Source organism: Mobula hypostoma, chromosome 5 (genome assembly GCF_963921235.1).
Source record: "Mobula hypostoma chromosome 5, sMobHyp1.1, whole genome shotgun sequence".
Taxonomy (NCBI): domain Eukaryota; kingdom Metazoa; phylum Chordata; class Chondrichthyes; order Myliobatiformes; family Myliobatidae; genus Mobula; species Mobula hypostoma.
In genome coordinates, this window is record NC_086101.1 from 28,733,144 (window position 1) to 28,754,692 (window position 21,549).

The 21,549-nt window shown below is 40.5% G+C and overlaps 1 long non-coding RNA gene across 1 annotated transcript in view; it reads left to right on the top strand.

The window, feature by feature from the left end:
- The window catches only part of LOC134346168 (uncharacterized), a 46,118-nt gene that overhangs the window by 16,604 nt on the left and 7,965 nt on the right, over positions 1-21,549 (top strand). Inside the window, exon 2 of the long non-coding RNA XR_010017848.1 lies at positions 13,443-13,570. This is a non-coding gene — a long non-coding RNA (uncharacterized LOC134346168). The remainder of the gene's footprint in view (positions 1-13,442; positions 13,571-21,549) is intronic.

Below are 21,549 nucleotides of genomic sequence, written 5' to 3' on the forward strand. Positions count from 1 at the left end.
TGATCTTCAAGAGGATCAATTTTATCCCTTACAATCCTTTTGCTCTTAATATACCTGTAAAAGTTCTTTGGATTATCCTTCACTTTGACTGCCAAGGCAACCTCATGTCTTCTTTTAGTCCACCTGATTTCTTTCTTAAGTATTTTCTTGCACTTCTTATACTCCTCAAGCACCTTATTTACTCCCTGTTTCCTATACATGTCATACAACTCCCTCTTCTTCTATATCAGAGTTGCAATATCCATTGAGAACCAAGGTTCCCTATTCCTATCCACTTTGCCTTTAATCCTGACAGGAACATACAAACACTACACTCTCAAAATTTCTCCTTTGAAGCCTTCCCACCTACTGATCACATCCTTGCCAGAGAACAAGCTGTCCCAATCCATACTTCTTAGATCTTTTCTCATTTCTTCAAATTTGGCCTTCTTCCAGTCCAGAACCTCAACCCTAGGACCAGATCTATCCTTGTCCATGATCAAGTTGAAACTATTGGTGTTATGATCACTGGAACCAAAGTGCTCCCCTATACAGACTTCTGTCACTTGTCCTAACTCGTTTCCTAACAGGAGATCCAATATTGCATCCCCTCTAGTTGGTCCCTCTATATATTGATTTAGAAAACTTTCCTGAACACATTTTACAAATTCTAAACCATCTAGACCCCTAACAGTATGGGAGTTCCAATCAATATATGGAAAATTAAAATCCCCTACCACCAGAACTTTATGTTTGCTGCAGTTGCCTGCTATCTCTCTGCAGATTTGCTCTTCCAATTCTCGCTGACTATTGGGTGGTCTATAATACAATCCCACTAATGTGGCCATACCTTTCCTGTTTCTCAGCTCCACACATAAGGACTCAGTAGACAAGCTCTCTAATCTGTCCTGCCTGAGCACTGCTGTATTATTTTCCCTGACAAGCAATGCCACTCCCCCACCTTTCATTCCTCTGCCTCGATTACATCTGAAATATCGGAACCCTGGAATATTAAGCTGCCAGTCCTGCCCCTCCTGTAGCCAAGTTTCACTAATTGCTATAACGTCATAATTCCACGTGTCAATCCACGCCCTCAACTCATCCGCCTTCCTCGCAATACTCCTAGCATTGAAATATATACACCTCAGAAGATTTTTACCACCACTCACAACCTTTCCATGAGCGGATTTGCTTGAACTTTTAACATCATTTATTTTCACCCCAGCCACACTGTCAGCTCTGGCACTCTGGTTCCCATCCCCCTGCGAATCTAGTTTAAAGCCTCCCCAATAGCACTAACAAACCTCCCTGAAAGGATATTGGTCCCCCTGTAGTTCAAGTGTAACCCGTCTCTCTTGTACAGGTCCCACCTGCCCCAGAAGAGCTCCCAATGATCCTGAAATCTGAAACCCTGCTCCCTACACCAGTTCCTCAGCCACTTGTTCATCCTCCAGAGCATCCTATTCTTACCCTCACTGGCGCATAGCACAGGTAACAATCCTGAGATTACCACCCTCGAGGTCCTGCTTTTCAACTTCCTACCAAGATGATAGATGTTGAAGATATTCTTGGGGACTTCCGGTAGCGCTCATGGAGTGAAGTCGCGTTCTTGACTCGCTCCATTACCTCTGAGTTTTTCTTCTTATGATCAGCTATATTTGAATTAACCATTAAGGCATCAACTTTTACAATACTTTGAAATAAATTGGGCTCTTCGATAATTGGATGCGTTTAAGGTCTGCTATGTCTAAGAATGGAAAAAACGGGAAGGACGGCAAACCTCCGGGTAGACCGAAAGGTACCGATTTCCCTCCGACTGAACCACCAGTGACTTTGAAAGCTATATCGGAGCTAATTCGTGAGGAAATTTCAACTAGTTTCCAGAAAATTGCCGATTCAATCGAGAAGATACAAATATCTATTATGGAACATCGGTCGGCTATATCTGATCTTCCAAAATCCACGCAATAAAGTGAGCTCAAGATGGAGAAAATCGAAGAAACAATTAATGTAATGAAGAAGAAACTCGACTTTCTGACCTTTAAAAACTCTGACTTAGAATCCAGAATGCGACGGCAGAATCTTCGAATGATTGGGGTGCGTGAAGCTGTTGAATCTGATAACCCTATGAAGTATTTTTCTCAACTTTTAAAAGATGCATTTCCTACTGTATTTCCTGACCAACCACCGTTATTGGATCGTGTTCACAGAGTTCCATCATACTCGCCTAGGTCAGATAAACCTAGACATGTCATTTTACGTTTTCATTACTTTCAAGACAAGGAGAAACTGTTTCGTTTCGTTCGATCTAAAGGTTACATTGATTTTCTGGATCTTAAGTTCCGATTCGTGGAGGATTTCAGTAAACCAATCCGGGATCAACGGGTTCATTACAGATCTGTGATGTCGGAACTCTACAAGATGGATTTAAAACCAGCGCTGCTTTACCCTGCACGTTTAAGGATTCGTACGTTGGATGGAGCCCTCCATTTTTTTTTAATCTCCATCGGATGCCCAAAGTTATCTGGATCAATTTTCACCTTCAACATCTTAATCATAATTTTTAACTATCTCCGTTGATCGGAGTTTGTGAATTTTTCGGTCTTAATTTTCTTTTTTGCCCTATATGGGCAGAAAAGTTTATTTTTCATTATTTAATATGGTTGCTAAATTTTCTTTTTAACTGCGTCATTTCTTTCTTTTTCCCAGGGGATTCTGGGTGGTTATTTCCTCACCGTCATTTTACGTATTTCCTTTGTGGCCTTAAATTTTGTAGTTTTTTAAAATCTATTTTGTTTTGTAGGTTTTTATAACTAGTTTATGTTAATAATCTCATTTTTTTTTGTTTTGTTTACTCATGGGTCTGGGGTTTATTGCGGTTTTTTTTATATTTTCTGGCTTTTATTCTGTTATATTATGTGTTTATTTTAATTGAGTTATTTTTTTTTATTCTTTTACTGTTTTATAATCAGCTGATCTTTTTTATATTTACACTTTTTTTAGGGAGCGTATACCGGAAGTCATGGGGGTAGTTTTAGTGCTTGCTTCTTTCGGGCTGGTCTGCGTTAGATTTAGCCTTGGGGTCATGGGGTGGGGTGGTGGGAGGGGCTTCACGTTTTAGTTTCCTTCTTCTTGGGCTATGTACATTATTGAAGTATTGGTTGCGTTCTTCTTCCCAGTATCTCTTGTATGTTCTGTTCCCTTTCCGGGTTCGTGGGTCGAGCCTATTGTCAATCCTCCTTGTTGTGGGTTGACTTTAGGGTTTATGGAGTCTATTATTAATTTTGTCTCCTGGAGTACTAATGGTCTTAATCATCCTATTAAAAGGAAAAAAGTTTTTAAAGTGTTCTGGAGACTTAAAGCACAAATTTTATTTTTACAAGAGACCCATGTGCGGAGGGGGGACAGACTACGTTTTTTTAAATTCTGGAAGGAACAACAGTTTCATTCGAACTCCAATGCTAAGATTCGAGGCGTCTCTATTTTTATAGACTCCTCAGTTACTTTTATACAACATGATATTATTTCTGATCCGAATGGTAGATTTCCATTGGTTAGTGGTCTACTATTTAATAAAAAGGTAGTTTTGGTTAATGTCTATGCTCCTAATATGGACTGTCCGGAATTTTATAAATCATTATTTAATCAGTTCCCGAATTTGAATGAGTTTTCATTGATCTGGGGTGGAGATCTTAATACCTGTTTGTCTCCAGCTTTGGACCGTTCGGCTCCTCTACGGACCTTACCTGATAAATCTGCAACTTTGATTAATTCATTCCTTTCTGATTCTGGGTCGACGGACATTTGGCGTTTTTTGCATCCTCAGGAAAAAGATTTTTCTTTTTTTTCACATGTTCACCATTCCTATTCAAGAATTGATTATTTCTTTATTGATTCTCGTCTTATTTCTTCAGTGATTAAATGTGATTATGACTCTATAACCATTTCGGATCATGCTCCACTGAAGCTTTCTATTAAAATTCTGGCCAATATACAAAATAATAGACAATGGTGTTTTAATTCGCTGTTGCTTCAGGACTCGGACTTTGTTAACTTTATGAATGAACAGATTGATCTTTTTTTTACAATTAACTATACAGAGGATATTTCTGTGAACATTCTTTGGGATACTTTTAAAGCTTATATTGGTGGTCAGATTATCACGTATTCTGCTGCTTTGAGGAAGAAGCTGAAGCAGGAGGAGTTGGTAATTGTGGACAAGATTAAGGAAATTGATAAGAAATATGTTATAGCTCCTTCTGAGGAGTTATATAAACAAAGAACTGAACTTCAAATGGAACACAGTTTATTACTTTCGTCCTCGATTGTAAACCAATTAAAGAAAACAAGAAGTGAATTTTATGTACACAGTGACAAAATGGGCAAACTGTTGGCTAATCAACTGAAGTCTAATTATGCTAAATCTCAAATTAATCAGATTTATAACCAAAATTACCGACTGATACTTGATCATGTGGGGATTAATCAAACCTTCTGTGATTTTTATTCTTCCTTATATCAATCAGATTCTCCTCAAGATTCTAAATATATGAATGATTTTTTAGATAATCTAGACTTCCCTGAGATTTCACAGGATATGTCTTCTATGTTAGATACTCCCATTACCACGGATGAGATTAAGAATGTTATTTTCTCTATGAATTTGGGGAAAGCTCCTGGCCCTGATGGGTTTACCGTAGAATTTTATAAGTGTTTCGCTCCTTCATTAATCCCTTGGTTCTGCAGGGTTTGAGAGGCTTCATTAAAACTTGGTAAACTTCCTGAATCTTTCAATAGAGCGTCAATTTCTCTAATATTAAAGAAGGATAAAGATCCTGCTCAATGTGCATCTTATAGACCAATATCTTTATTAAATGTTGATTCTAAAGTTTTTTCTAAGTTATTAGCAAATAGATTAGAAAAAGTACTTCCTTCTATTATTTCGGAAGACCAAACGGGTTTTATTAAAGGTCGTTACTCTTTTTATAATATTCGCACACTGTTAAATATTGTTTATACTCCCTCACAAAATGTTCCTGAGTGTGTTATCTCTTTAGATGCTGAGAAAGCTTTTGATAGAGTAGAATGGCCTTATTTATTTAAGGTGCTTGAAATGTTTAATTTTAGCTCGAAATTTATATCCTGGATTAAACTGTTATATCATTCTCCTGTGGCCTCGGTCCGTACTAACTCTTTAAGTTCACCTTTTTTCCCTCTTTCTCGAGGTACTCAACAAGGTTGTCCTCTTAGTCCTTTATTATTTGATATTGCATTAGAACCTCTTGCAATTGCCATTCGAGAATCTCCAAATATTACTGGGATAACTCGGGGCTTAAAGTCCCATAAAATATCACTCTATGCTGATGACTTACTTTTATATATTTCTAATCCCCAAAAATCCATCCCGGCTGTTTTAGAGCTATTAGCACAATTTGGTCTTTTTTCAGGTTATAAATTAAATCTTAGTAAGAGTGAACTTTTCCCGATTAATAAACAAATTCCCTTATCTCATAACTTTCCATTTAAATTGATTAATAATTATTTTTCATATCTTGGGATTAAAATTACTTGTAAATACAAAGATTTATTTAAGATTAACTTTTTACCATTAATAGACCATATTATTCAACTTTCATCTAAATGGTTTCCTTTATATTTAACTTTGATTGGTCGTATTAATGCAGTTAAGATGTTTTTTTTTTGCCAAAATTTTTATATATATTTCAGGCATTACCAATCTTTGTTCCAAAATCTTTTTTTGACAAAGTTGACTCTAAAATTTCTTCATTTATTTGGCAAAATAAAAACCCGAGACTGGGTAAAATACATTTACAGAAAGCTAAGAGAGATGGAGGCTTAGCATTACCTAACTTTAGATTTTATTATTGGGCAATTAATATTCGACATATGAAATTCTGGTTACTTGACCAGGATATACTATCCATTCCTAAATGGGTAGCATTGGAATTACAATCTGTTCAGGGTTATACACTTGGCTCTATTTTAGGTTCCTCTCTTCCTTTTGATTTGAAACGCCTTAAACAGGTGTCTAACCCGATAGTTAAATATACCTTACGTATTTGGTTTCAATTCAGATTTTACAATTAGTAGATTAGCAGATTTTACAATTAGTCAATACTTCCTCTATCTGTGCTAAACATTCCCTAATTCAATTTAAAGTGTTCATAGAGCACATATGTCCAAAGATAAATTAGCGCACTTTTATTCTCATATTAATCCTTTTTGTGATAGATGTCCGGGGCAGATAGCCTCTTTAACTCATATGTTTTGGTCTTGCCCTACTCTGGAAACTTTTTGGAGAGGCATTTTTAATATTATCTCCAAGGTATTGAATATAGATATCTCTCCTCATCCTATTACTGCTAACTTTGGACTACCTAAAATTTCCAGTAATCTTTCCCCTTCAGCCCGTAGAATGATTGCATTTCTTACTTTAATGGCAAAAGATGTATCTTACAACATTGGAAAGAGCTTAATGCTCCAACTACCTTTTTTTGGTTTTCTCAGACGATATTATGCTTGAATTTGGAGAAAATTAGAAGCAATCTTTATGACTCCTCATTTAAATTTGAACAGACCTGGAGATCTTTTATTCAATATTTTCATTTAATGTAATATATACCCTTCTTGTTTCTTTTTACTGTTTTTAATGGAGGTCGGGATTGAGGACGTGATTTTAAGTTTTTTAACTCTGTTTGGTTTCAAGTTAGCCCATTGCTTTGCTTTGCTTTTAGTTAGTTGCACGGTGGGTTTTTTTTGGGGGGGTTTTTTTCCTTTTCTCTATTGATATATGTATAAAAATTAGTATACTATTATGTTACCTTGGTACGTTATGTTTAAATTACATTGTTTGTAGTATTTTTTTTGTATTAATATCTTCTGTAATTTTATTATATTCTAACAGTGTATTAGTGCCTATATGGCTTACCTTTTTGTATACTTATTCAATAAAAAGATTTAAAAAGAAAGAAAAAGATATTCTTGAACACTCCAGCCAGCCGGTCGGCACAGTTTTCCTGTATCCTGTCAGGTACACTGTTGTGTTCTGCTGCCTTGCGAGGGTTCATCCTTTTGAAGGATGTTTCAACGTTGACCTCTGATCCGAGCTGCTGGGGGGGTTTGCACAATATAGATTTATTCTCCATTTCAAAGCAATCATAAAAGACATTGATCAGATCAGGGTTTGAAGCTGATACTTGTGATGACAGCCTTTGCCTTATAAGAAGTAACGGCATGCAGACCCTGCTACAACTGTTATGTATCTAACCACGTGAAATTGCCTTTTCATTCTCATGGTGGCCTTCCGTAGGTCATGTGTGGGCCTCTTCACGATGTCTAGACCATCGGCCTTGGGCACCACAGATCTGCCACACGGTGGACTGTGAATCCCCTGGTTCATCAATGGCTTCTTGTTTGGTTAGACTCAGTATGTTCTCAAAAATACACACTTACCCACGCAAGTCTCGATGAAGTCAGTGAAGGCTGTGGCTGTCTTTCAGATCTAAGATGAACCCCTGAATATGGTCTAGTTGATTAATTCAATGCAGTCCTGTAAGTGTTCTTCTTCTTCCCTTGACTATCCCTTCGTTGTCCTTCTATTTTTCTTCATGTGGACTCTCAGAGGCTGATGGGTGACTTGATAGGAGTGTATCGTGCTATGGGCAGTACAGATAGTCAGAGTCTTTTTCTGGGAATTTCAAATACTGGAGGGCATCAGTTTAGTGAACAGAGGGATGTGGATGATGTGCAGGCTGATGGGATATTTTAAAATTGTTCTATATTCAGCACAGATATGGTGTTGCAGGAAATCAGCATCCATCATTACATAATCATAGTCATAGTCATAGTCATACTTTATTGATCCCGGGGAAAATTGGTTTTCATTACAGTTGCACCATAAATAATTAAATAGCAATAAAACCATAAATAGTTAAATAGTAATATGTAAATTATGCCAGGGAAATAAGTCCAGGACCAGCCTATTGGCTCAGGGTGTCTGACCCTCCAGAGGAGGAGTCGTAAAGTTTGATGGCCACAGGCAGGAATAACTTCCTATGTGTTGCATCTCAGTGGAATGAGTCTCTGGCTGAATGTACTCCTGTGTCCACCCAGTACATTATGTAGTGGATGGGAGACATTGTCCAAGATGGCATGCAACTTGGACAGCATCCTCTTTTCAGACACCACCATCAGAGAGTCCAGTTCCATCCCCACAACATCACTGGCCTTACGAATGAGTTTATTGATTCTCTTGGTGTCTGCTACCCTCAGTCTGCTGCCCCAGCACACAACAGCAAATATGATCACACTGGCCACCACAGACTCGTAGAACATCCTCAGCATCGTCCGGGAGATGTTAAAGGACCTCAGTCTCCTCAGGAAACAGAGACGGCTCTGACCTTTCTTGTAGACAGCCTCAGTGTTCTTTGACCAGTCCAGTTTATTGTCAATTCGTATCCCCAGGTATTTGTAATCCTGCATCATGTCCACACTGACCCCCTGGATGGAAACAGGGGTCACCGATGCCTTAGCTCTCCTCAGGTCTACCACCAGCTCCTTAAGTCTTTTTCACATTAAGCTGCAGATAATTCTGCTCACACCATGTGACAAAGTTTCCTACCGTAGCCCAGTACTCAGCCTCATCTCCCTTGCTGATGCATCCATCTATGGCAGAGTCATCAGAAAACTTCTGAAGATGACAAGACTCTGTGCAGTAGTTGAAGTCGGAGGTGTAAATGGTGAAGAGAAAGGGAGACAAGACAGTCCCCTGCGGAGCCCCAGTGCTGCTTATCAATCTGTCAGACACACAGTGTTGCAAGCACACGTACTGTGGTCTGCCAGTCAGGTAATCAAGAAACCATGACACCAGGAAAGCATCCACCTGCATCGCTGTCAGTTTCTCCCCCAGCAGAGCAGGGCGGATGGTGTTGAACGCACTGGAGAAGTCAAAAAACATGACCCTCACAGTGCTCGCTGGCTTGTCCAGGTGGGCGTAGACACGGTTCAGCAGGTGGACGATGGCATCCTCAACTCCTAGTCGGGCTGGTAGGCGAACTGGAGGGGATCTAAGTGTGGCCTGACCATAGGCCTGAGCAGCTCCAGAACAAGTCTCTCCAGGGTCTTCATGATGTAGGAGGTCAATGCCGCTGGTCTGTAGTCATTGAGGCCGCTGGGGCGCGGCGTCTTCGGCACAGGGACGAGGCAGGATGTCTTCCACAATACAGGAACCCTCCGGAGCCTCAGGCTCAGGTTGAAGACATGGCGAAGTACTCCACATAGCTGAGGGGCACAGGCTTTGAGCACCCTGGTACTGACACCATCTGGTCCTGCAGCCTTGCTTGGGTTGAGATGTTTCAGCTGTCTTCTCACCTGTTCAGCTGTGAAGCCCACCATGGTGGTTTCATGTGGGGAAGGGGTATAGTCATGAGAGCAGGGTGGGGCACTGTGAGGAGGGGTAGGAGGGGAGAGTGGAATATGTGTTGGCTGAGGGCCGACAACAGATGACTCATGTGGGGGATGAGCAGGGGCCACAATGTCAAATCTGTTAAAGAACAGGTTAAGTTCGTTGGCCTTGTCCACACTGCCTTCAGCCCCTCTGTTGCTAGTTTGCCGGAACCCAGCGATGATCCTCATCCCACTCCAGACCTCTCTCATGTTGTTACGGACCCCCATCACACAGGACATGCTCTCTTCTTGCTGCTGTCATCAGGAAGAAGGTACAGGAGTCTCAGGGCTCTCACCATCAAGTTCAGGAATAGTAACTTCCTCAACCATTAAGCTCTTGAACCAAAGGGGATAACTTCATGCAACTTCACTTGCCCCATCATTGAAATATTTCCACCAACAATGGACTCACTTTCAAGGACTCTTCATCTCATGTTCTCAATAGTTGTTGCTCATTTATTTATTATTATTAATTTTTTTTGTATTTGCACAGATTGCTGTCTTCTGCACTGTGGCTGAATGCTCAAATTGGGCAGTCTTGTATTAATTTCATTCTGGTTATTATTCTATAGCTTTATTAATCTTTTGGAAAATTATAGAAAATTAATCGTTGGGTTGTATTTGTTGGCATATATGTACCTAATTACTTTGAGTAAGTTGCTTTAGGGGTGAAACATCATAATGGTCAGTTACAGATGGGACTAGATCTGAGGAGATGCAATGCAAGTTATCATGGGGGATCCAGAAAGGAGGTTCAGAGATCAGACTGTGGTGCAGACAGAGGTAAAGAATCTCCTCTGGCACTGATTCCAAAATAATACCACCATCTGCACAAAAATGTCACCCCTCAATTTCCTCTTAAAGTTTTCCCACCAGAACTCTGTGACTATGACTCAGCGCATTTGCAACACCTATGCCCCTCATGATTTTATTCACCTCTTGTCTCTTACACTCTAAGGAATAATGTCCTAACTAGTCCAATCTCCCCCTATAATTCATTTCCCCCAAATCCTAGCAGAATCCTTTTCTCTGCACTCTTTCCAGTTTAATAACATTTTTCCAATAGCAGGCTGACTAAAACTGAACACAATACAGCAGAGTTGGCTCACCGGTGCCTTGTGCAAATGTATCATGCTCTCCCTACTTTTATACCTGGTACCCTGACTTATGAAGCCCAGCATGCTAGAAGCCACCTTCTCCACCTTGTCAGCCGGTGCCTCTATTTTCAATGAACCATGTATTTGTAGTCCAAGGCCCCTCTGCTCTATAACACTCCCCAGGGCCCTGATGTTTATTGTGAAATTACTACCTGGATTAGACTTGGCAAAACACAACATTTCACACATACTTGAATTAAAACTCTTATTTGCCACCTTCATTGTCCAGTCTACCACCTATTTTGTTGTCGTAGAACATAGAAATCTGCAGCACATTACAGGCCTTTTGGCCCACAATATTGTGCCAAGCTTGTAACCTACTCTAGAAACTGCCTAGAATTTCCCTACCGCATAGCCCTCTATTTTCCTAAGCTCCATGTACCAATCTAAGAGTCTCTTATGGTTTCAGACCCTATTGTTTCAGCCTCTATCACCATTGCTGGCAGTGTATTCCACGCACCCACCGCTCTCTGTGTGAAACCTCTGTGTCATGATCAACCTTACTAACCATGTCTTAGTCATGTCTAAACTGTTGATATAGATGACAAACAGCAATGCCCACTGTCAAGCACAAAGGTATACCAAAATTTACGGGCATTTGGTCTGAGAAACAACCTTTCGGAATCCTTTTCTGCTTCCTACTATCAAATAAACTGTGTATCCAGTAAACCAGATCTTCCTGTATTCCATGTGATCTATTCTTTCTGAGCAGCCAACAACCTGAAATCTTCTCAAAGATCACAGGACATAAGAACAGAATCAGGTCATTCAGCTTGTTGAGTCTGGTCCACTGTTCAATCACGGGTGATTTATTTTCCCTTTCAACTCCGATTCCCCTGCCTGCTTCCTTTAACCTTGACACCCTTACTAATCAAGGACCTATCAGCCTCTGGTTTAAATATACCCAATGCTTTGGCCCCCAAAGCCATCTGTGTCAATGGATTCCACACATTCACCACCCACTGACTGAAGAAATTCCTCCTCATCACTGTTCTAAAAGGATCTCCTTGCATTCCGACATTGTGCCCTCTGCTCCTAGACTCTCACACTAATTGAAACATCCTCTTCACGTGCACTCTATTTGCTCCCTTAAATATTCATTAAGTTTCAATGAGATCCCCCTAATTCTTCTAAATTCCTTTGAGTACAGGCCCAGACCCGTCAAATGCTCTTCATACATTAACTATTTCATTCCCCAAATCATTCTCATAAACCACCTGTGAACCTTCTCCAGTGCCCACATATCCTTCCTTATGGGGCCCAAAACCACTCACAGTGTATCACTTGTGATCTTATCAATGCCTTATTGAGCTCAGCATAATATACTTGCGTTTATATTCTAGTCCTCTTTGAAATGAATGCTAACATTACATTTGCCTTCATTACTATCAACTGAACCTGCAAGTTAACCTTCAGTGAATTCTGTACTAGAACCGCACATTATCACTCCCAAGTCCTTTTGCACCTCTGACTGATTTCTGAATTCACTCCCCATGTAGAAAATAGTCTGTGCCTTAAAATTTGCACAAACACTGTCCAAGGGATGGACCCATTAACCAGAAAGCCCCTGAGTCAAACTGATCAGAATAAAACTGTTACTCAGGGATTGTCAGCCACAATTTCCCTAAATCTGTGATGAAATAAATCAGCAATTACCTCTCGATTTTCAGCAATTGATACACTTGTAAAACAGACAATCCAGCACATGGCATGCTGGGGGTTCCAGGACAGCTGATTTTGCCTACTATTGGATGCTTCTCCTATTAATATTTCACCACTTCCATTTCACTATTTTCCATAGAATATGAAGCCCATCAATGCTTTAAGCTCAGTGAGTTCATGTATTATGCAATAAAGGTATTCAAACTCAATGAGTTTCAGGGAACTTGGGAAGCAGAACCTGGTGAGTTTCAGCCGGTGTGTTTCAGGCCCACTCTCCAGACCCTGGCTCTGCACACACTCACAGCCCACATTCAGCATCCTGGCTCCAGCTCCAGATCCCAGCTCTGTCCACACACAGGACCACCGGTCCACACTCTGGAGCTGGGCTGCTAATGCACACTCTGTCCTTTCAATTGGTCCACACTCCAGACCTGTCCTCTGCCCACATACCCTGTGTGCAGCCACAGTAAAATTAGCACAGCCTCACAAGTAGACACCTTGCAGATGGCAAACACTTGGTGAAGTAATGAGTGAGTCATATGTCACTCAACTGGTATTTTGAATACGGGATTATCAGAATTTTAGTGTATGAGGTTCTAAGATTGGCCTCATATTTACATCTTACTTTTAAAATATATATGTTCCCCATTTTTTGCACAGTTTTTAATCGGTTCAATATGCATATACTGTAATTGATTTACTTATTTATTATTATTAATTTTTTTCTTCTCCTTCTCTATTATGTATTGCATTGAACTGCTGCTGCTAAATTAACAAATTTCACGACACACGCCATTGATAATAAACCTGATTCTGATTCTGATTCTGACATACAGTGCCGAACAGGCCTTCTGGTCCTTTGAGTCTGCACTACCCAGAAATCTCCTGATTTATTCCCTAGCCTAATCATGGGACAATTTACAATGACCAATTATCCTACCAACATGTACGTCTTTGGAATGTGGGAGGAAACCGGAGCACCCAGAGGAAACCCACATTATCACGGGAAGAATGTACAAACTCCTTACAGACAGTGGTGGGAAATGAACCCAGGTCATTGGTACTAAGCTACCAAGTGGCCCATATATTTCATCTCAAAACAGGGGCATATTCAATACAGTGCCTTATGTGTGTCAATTCAATTCAGCTTTTTATATTTTGTTATATCTTTCATTTCAGGTCACAGGTGATTATTGAGTTTCCAGCTCTCAGTGGAATGATGTGTGAAGTCATGGAACTGGCTACTCTGGGCCGTCCTTTCCAGCTAGGAATGCTGTATGACTGCCGGTCAGATACTCTGATCCCAGGTATTGGAAGATCATCATATGAAAGAGTCATGGTCAATACAGTGTGGTAGATTCAGTTTACAAACCACAAGGTTCTGACAAGAACTCTGTAAATTTCAAAGCAGTTATGCAAATAAATAAGGATGCTCTAGGATTAAGATTGCTGGTTTACAATAAGGTCAATTTCAATATCATAAGATAACACCTGGCAAAGTCCATTGGGAGCAGCTACCTGCAGCAAAGTCTCCATCAGACAAGTGGAAGTCATTCTAAAGGGAAATATCAGAATTCAGAGCAAATGTATTCCCAAAGGATGAAAGGCAGGTTCAGTAAATCCAGGAAAACTTGGATGTTAAGGACTGTCCATGGAGCCAGATCACGTAAATTTATTCAACCAACACACACAAAAAATGCTGGTGGACACAGCAGGTCAGGCAGTATCTGTAGGAAAAAGTACAGTCGAAGTTTTGGGCCGAGACCCTTCGTCAGGACTAACTGAAAGAAGAGATAGTAAGAGATTTGAAAGTGAGAGGGCAGGGGGAGATCCAAATTGATAAGAGAAGACAGGAAGGGGAGGGATGGAGCTAAGAGCTGGCAAGTTGATTGGCAAAAGGGATATGAGGCAGGAGAAGAGAGAGGATCATGGGATGGGAGGCCTAGGGAGAAAGAAAGGGGAGGGGAGCCCACTATAGTGAGAGGGACAGAGGGAGAAAAAAGAGAGAGTGGAAAAAAAAGGGGAAAAATAATAATAATAAATACATAAGGGAGGGGGTACGAAGGGGAGGTGGGGCATTAACGGCAGTTAGAGAAGTCAATGTTCATGCTATCAGGTTGGAGGCTACCCAGACGGAATATAAGGTGTTGTTCCTCTAACCTAAGTGTGGCTTCATCTTGACAGTAGAGGAGGCCGTGGATAGACATATCAGAATGGGAATGGGATGTGGAATTAAAATGTGCAGGCACTGGGAGTTCCTGCTTTCTCTGGTGGACAGAGCGTAGGTGTTCAGCGAAACGGAAATTTATTCCTCATCTGAATTCGCCAAGAAGAGGCACATTGTTCAAAAATATTAGATATTGTGATGGTGAAATTCCAGTACAATTTATTAGTATGGCTAATCTAATAAGGTGTTCCATAGGCAGGCAGGGAGGAGATTGCTGGGATCCAGACAGAGATTGTTAACTATTCACTGGCCACAGGTGAGGTGTTAGTCCAGACAGGTCAGGCAACACCTGGGGAATTTGAAGCAGTAATGTGTCAGACCAGAGATCATTTGTCAGAAATTAAAGAGAGACAAAAATTCAGTAGCAGAGAAGGTGGGGAAAAGATGGAATGCAGAAGGGGAAGATTTCCAATAGGGTGAGAAATAATGAGCAAATGTGACTGTTAGATGCTTATGATACTGGAAGGGTCTGTCTCCTGTGCTGCATGCAGTTCAAGTTCAAACACTGATACAACCTCCAGGGCAGATTCCCACGACCTATCAACTGCTGCCTGAATGGCCTTCCTTTCATCATGAGGTCAGAAGTGTGAATGTTTACCAATATTTTCACAATTTGGATTCTATTTGCAACAAGATGATAAGTGACATTCACACTACAGAAGTTCGTAACAAGGATCTTGTTTGGGTCAGGCTGGTGAGCAGTTGTGGTCACAGTCGGCTGAGGGGCAATTAGGAATGTTCTAGCAGGGAAAGTAACTGTTCTAAACCAGTAAATTAATTGGTTCTGTTGGTCCTATATGTTATACTGTTACGAACCCGCAGGTTTCGTTTGCTGTGGACTGGCAGTTTAAAAGAGCGCTTCAGTGAGGCAGGACTATGATGTTGTTCACTGACTGACTCGCAGCTTGTTTACCTTAAAAACAAGGACACAGACAGTCACAGTCAGAAGTCACGAGAGAGAGAGAGAGAGAGAGAGAGAGAGAGAGAGCAAAAAGCAAAGGAAACCCTACCACCCCGTCTCCTTTCCCCTTCCCAGCCCTACCCTCCCCTCACGCCTCCCGCATATGCTGTTTAGGTCCTACCATCCCCCACACTTAGTTCAGCTGTCGGTCTCTTCTCAATACAACAGTAATGGTTGCCAGATTTTTAAAAATTCCTTGAGTCTGTCCTTGATAACGTATCTTATCCTCTCTGGATGCAGAGTCTCCATTAATGCAGCCCGCCATTGTCTGAGTGATGGAGTTTCCTCCTTTTTCCAAAACATCAGTATGAGTTTCTTTCCATTAAGTCTGCCATAGGTCAGGAGTTGTTGCTGAACAGTCTGGAATTTATTTGACCTCGCAGAAGTTCCAAAAATTATTAAAATGGGGTCTGGTAGTATCTGAACCTTTAGTACCCTCGATAGGACCTCAAATATTTGCTTCCAATACTCTTGTATCCTGGGACATAAAACATAACTATGTAACAAATTTCCCTCTGAGGACTTGCATTTCTCACACATTGAGGACACCTCTGGGAATATTTTATGAATCCTTTCTTTTGAGTAATGTAGTCTATGTAGCATTTTAAATTGTACTAAACAATGCCTGACATTGATGGAACAGGAGTTAACATACTCCAAAGCCTCATTCCATATAACCTCCTCTATCTCTGTACCCAACTCCTTTTCTCACTCTTTTTTAATATTATCCATTGTTGTATGGCAATTGTTTTGTATGGCATCATACAGATTGGCTTTGATGTGTCCTGTCCCTAAACATGTTCTTAAATGAATATCTAATTTATCAGTTTCTGCCATTTCAAAACCAAAAAGATGTGATCTTGTATACTGTCTGAGCTGGAGATACCTGAAAATCCCAATTTGTCCTGGAGCTGCCAAAATGACGCAAAAATCCTTCGTATATATAAGTCTCCAATGCTGCATATCCCTAATTCTCGCCATGCATCAAAGGCCCCATCTATGCATGAGCGGATAAAAGAGGGGTTCGCTGATATAGGTACAAGAAAAGAAAATGTTCTGAGTTTCAAATGCTTCCCCATTTGTCTCCACATCTGTTTGGTGCTATGGATAATGGGATTGCCTCAATAACAGGCTTTATTTAACCAAATAGGGGACGTAATGATTGCCCCTATGTAGGCAATCCTCATGCTCCATCTCCAACCATCCGAGAAGTACAACTGTCTCATCTATCCAGTATGTTATATGGCTAACCTTATCAGCCCAATAATAAAAAATAAAGTTGGGTATTGCCAGCCCCCTACTAGACTTATTCTTGCAGAGATGCTCTTTCCTAATTTGATGGGTTTTATAATTCCATATAAAAGGTAGAATTATTGAATCTAATCCTTTAAAAAAGGGTTTGGTAAGATAGAGGGGCAGGTTCTGAAACAGATAAAGCAGTTGGGGAAGAAAGATCATCTTGACTGCATTTACTCTACCCACTAAAGAAATTGGGAGTGTCTTCCAAAATTCTATTTTCTTTTTAATCTTTTCAATTACAGGGATAAAATTTGCTTCAAATAGAGAACTATATTTTTTGTTTATTACAATTCCAAGGGAAGTAAACTTCTCAAGGGTTATTTTGAATGGAAGTTGTTTAAGACCCTCCTGTTCTACTTGGACCGGGAATGATTCACTTTTCCCCCAATTAATCTTATACTCCTAGAAAGTGCCAAATAAATTGACTATTTCCAGCAATTCCCTAGATGACAGCAAGCCGAGCGACCCTGAGGGTGGCCAGGGGGGGCTACAACTGGAATAGTAATATATGGTTTCATTATAAAGAACAAAACATTGTCCGCATAAAGGGAAATTTTGTTGATAGTATATTCTGTATTGTACGCATTAATTTTGGGGTGAGAACGTATAGTCTCCACCAGTGGTTCCAGGGCCAACGCAAACAATAAGGGACTTAATGCACAGCCCTGTCTTGTGCCCCTGTGCAAACTGAATGGTTCCGAGAGGGTCTGATTAGTTAGTATTTTAGCACTAGGGTCACTGTACAGTAGCTTAATCCAAGTTATAAATTTGTCTCCCATTCCAAATTTTTCCAAAACCTCGTAGAGGTATTGCCATTCCACTTGGTCGAATGCTTTCTCAGCATCTAAACTTAATCTTATAATGTCTTCCTTAGGATTGTCTTGGGGAATGCATTATATTAAGAAGGTGCCTAATATTATGGAAAGAATTCCTTTTTACGGATAAACCCTGTTTGATCTGAATGTACCAATTTATTTATCTGCTGACTGAGTCTCCTTGCCAGCGTGTTAGTCAAAAATTTCTGATCTGAGTGTAGCAGTGAAATCGGCCTATAAGATCCTGCCTCCTCTTGCTCTTTGTTCTTTTTCAGAGTAAGCGTGATTATGGCCTTGTTCAGGGTTTGGGGTAACTTGCCAATTTCAAACGACTTTCTATACATACTTACCATATAAGGTGTTAATAAGTCACTAATCTTCTTATAAAACTCATTACTTATTCCATCTGAACCTGGACTCTTGCCATTTTTCAGGGATCTTATTGTTCTTACTATTTCGTCATTTGTAATCTCTGCTTCCAAAGCCTGACACTCCATCAGATTGAGTGAAGGTAGCCTACAGGTGTCTAGAAATGTATGCACGCTCCCCGTCAGTACATTAGATTGAGCTGCGTATAATTTTTCATAATACTGACGGAATCTTTGATTAATGTCTTTGATTGACATCAACGGAGTGCCCGAGTCTGATTTAATTTTATGAATGGCCCGATCACTTTCCAATTTGCGTAGCTGTCTTGCCAGCAATTTGTGCGGTCTATCACCAAATTCAAAGAAATTCTGTTTTGGAACCATAAAGGCTTTGCACATCCTTTCTGAGAGTATTTGGTAAAGTTTGTATTTTAATGCTGAAATTCTGTTGTTTTTTCTGCCAATGGTCGTTGCGCATTCTCCGTGTCTAGTTTACGTATTTGTTCTTCTGGTTCTATTTGTTCTGCTCTACTACGTTTCTTTAGGGAAGACTGAAAAGAAATTATACTTCCTCTAACATAAGGTTTAAATGTTTCCCATAGTAGTCCTGGGGTATTTCACTATTGTCATCTGTATCAAAAAACAATAAAATTTGCAATTCTAAATACTCACAAAATTTTGGGTTTGTAAGTAGCTGAGGATTAAACCTCCAATTTCTATGTATTTGCGTCGATTCACCCAGCTCCAGTGGAAAAAGTAACAGGGCTGTGGTCTGAGATGACAATATTATGACATCTTACGTTATCGACTTATGGCAGTATTTTGCCATCAAGGAGGAAATAGTCAATCCCGGTATATGAACTCTATGAGTGGAATGAATACTCCCTCCCTGTTGTGTTGAATAGTCTTCATATCTCACACAGATTCATATTGTCTATGTATGTTTTCAGCAGGTTACTTGCCTTTGATGGTAATGCCCTCTGATTGAAAGATCTGTCTAAATATGTATCCAGAACAAAATTAATATCCCCTCCAGTAACTAGGTTAGTGCTGGAGACCTCTGGTATCAATCCTAGAACTCATCTAAAAAATTCCAGGTAATCCCAGTTTGGTCCGTAGATATTCAGTAAGGTAACTGGCATAGATTGTATTTCCCCAATAACTATATCATATCTCCCATCCTTGTCCGCTATTGTCCTGACGAAGGGTCTCGGCCTGAAACATCAACTGTACTTCTTCCTAGAGATGCTGCCTGGCCTGCTGTGTTCACCAGCAACTTTTATGTGTGTTGCTTGTCCGCTATTGTTGTTAGGTGATGAAATGGAACGTTTCTGCGAATTATTATTGCCACACCTCTAGATTTCATTGGAAACTTTGAGGAATATACTTGGCCTATCCACTTGTCCCTAATTTTACAGTGAGCTTCATACTTCAAATGTGTTTCCTGCAAGAAGATCACATCGGCCTGTAGCGATTTTAGGTGAGACAGCACTTTACCACTTTTCACCAGCTCATTAATCCCGGGAACAAAAAGTAATGCGATTTCTTGTCCTCTGACCTCCTACCATCTCAGTATTTAACATCTGTACGATAATGTTTTTGATCTGTTCTGGACCTTGTAAATCTATCCGCTCATCAGAAATGAATGGACCCTAAACAGCACTCCCTTACCCCTGTCCCTCCCTCCCCCGACAACTCTCATCACCCTTGAAAGCTTGAAATAACCATCAAAAAAATCCATATCTCCATACACAAATACACCTAGTCAAAACCCTAGGAATAACTTCTTGATCTCTAACACTTCTCTGAACCAATTTAGTAGCTCCCCAGTTATATAGATGGTCACAAAGCCAAATCTGGCATTGGAATGAAAAAACTGAGAAAAACTAGCAAACAGAGATTATCGAGATGTTAAAGTAAGTGTGATTCTCAAAGCTATAACTTACTCTAGCACCAGAAAGTCTACCATTAACAACGTACTCCAGTTTAGACCAAGTCTTATTACTATCTGTGCACTCATAGGGCCTTAATCCAACATAGTACAATCCAAATATAACTCAGAGAGTCCTGTTTTCTACAGGGATTAGAGGTAGGGCCTCATTAATGTTTGAAACGTTCACAATTTCCTACCGTGGAGTTTTACTTGGGGCATCTTCATTCTGTAAGGGGTTTCTTCTCACTGTGCACAGTCACTTCTCAGCATTTCCCAAATGATGTTCCACATACCGGCAAGCTTCTTCTGGATCTGTAAACACTGCCTCGGTTCAATTAATTGTCACTCGTAGCTTCGCGGGATAGAGGAGGCCAAACTTGACTCTGGGTCTATCCGGCAGCAACCTCCTGACTGGTGTGAAAGCTGCACGTCGTTTAGCCACCGTGGATGGAAGGTCTCTGAAGATCTGAATCCTTTGTCCTTGATATTGTAGATTCTTGGTACCTTTCGCCTTCTGCATTATATGTTCAAATACATGGCAATAATTGACCCTCACAATCAGGTGTCCCGGCGGCTCGTCCCCCCCCGGGCGGGTCCGAAGTGCTCTATGTGCTCGGTCTATCACCGGAGCTTCTTCCAGGTTTGGAGCTTCTTTTGGCATCTGTGCCACGAAATCTCTTGTCCATGTTCCTTCCCCTCTTGTAGGCCCACAATTCTCAGATTCTGTCGTTTCGAACGTCTCCCTAAATCCAGGCATTTTTCATAAAGTTGTTCAACTTGCCCACAAAGTCGTTTCACCTTGCTTTCCAACTCCACAACCATGTCTGAAGCTCCATTAGCTGGCTCCGCTATCTCTTTCAGAGTTTGATCTTGTGTGTTCAACTGGGCTTTCGATGCGGTGATCGCGGTGTCATTTTCCGCTTTCAACGAAGCAATTTCATGTCTCAGAGACCGCTACCTCTGCAACTTTTTCTTACAGATGTCTGACTTCACTGTCGTTAGTTCTGCATGTAGCGACTCTACGGCCACCAATACTGCATTGTTGTCCATACTCTGTTGTCCTCACTCATGAGATCCGAGGTGTCAATTGGGCCTGTTTCTTTGTTCATCTCTGCCTTAGCCTTTCCTCTTCTCGGCATTTTGTAGTGCACTCCTTCACTCTTTCTCCGTCTGGTATGTATTGAAGAGCACCTTCCCTTCGTTTGCCACCCTAAACCCCAAATTGACTTTGTGTAAATGAAGTTTTAATATCAAATCTGCCGGAGCTACAGGAGGGTGTGTCCTACTTGCTCATGGCTCAACAGCGCCCCCTGACAACTGGTATCTATTAATTACCATCGTGGAACCTGTGGAATTCGACGTAATTGCCTTCTCTCTACTTTTACCCTGGATTACAAATCTCTCTCTCACCATTTATTCCGTGGATGAACTGAACTTCAATACTTTACCACCTCAGACATTAAGCCTTTTTCCCCTGAGCGCAATAGTTTGGGAGTTATATTTACACACACATACACATGACACTGTTAACTTTTGTTTATCTTGGTTAAGTTGCTATACTACAAGTAGATACAAATAAAGATAGTGGTTTTATCATCAAATCCAGACTCCAGTGCGAACTCTATTCCTGCTGGTTTATTTCTAAACGTTACAGTTCATAACAATATATTCATTCTAAATAGA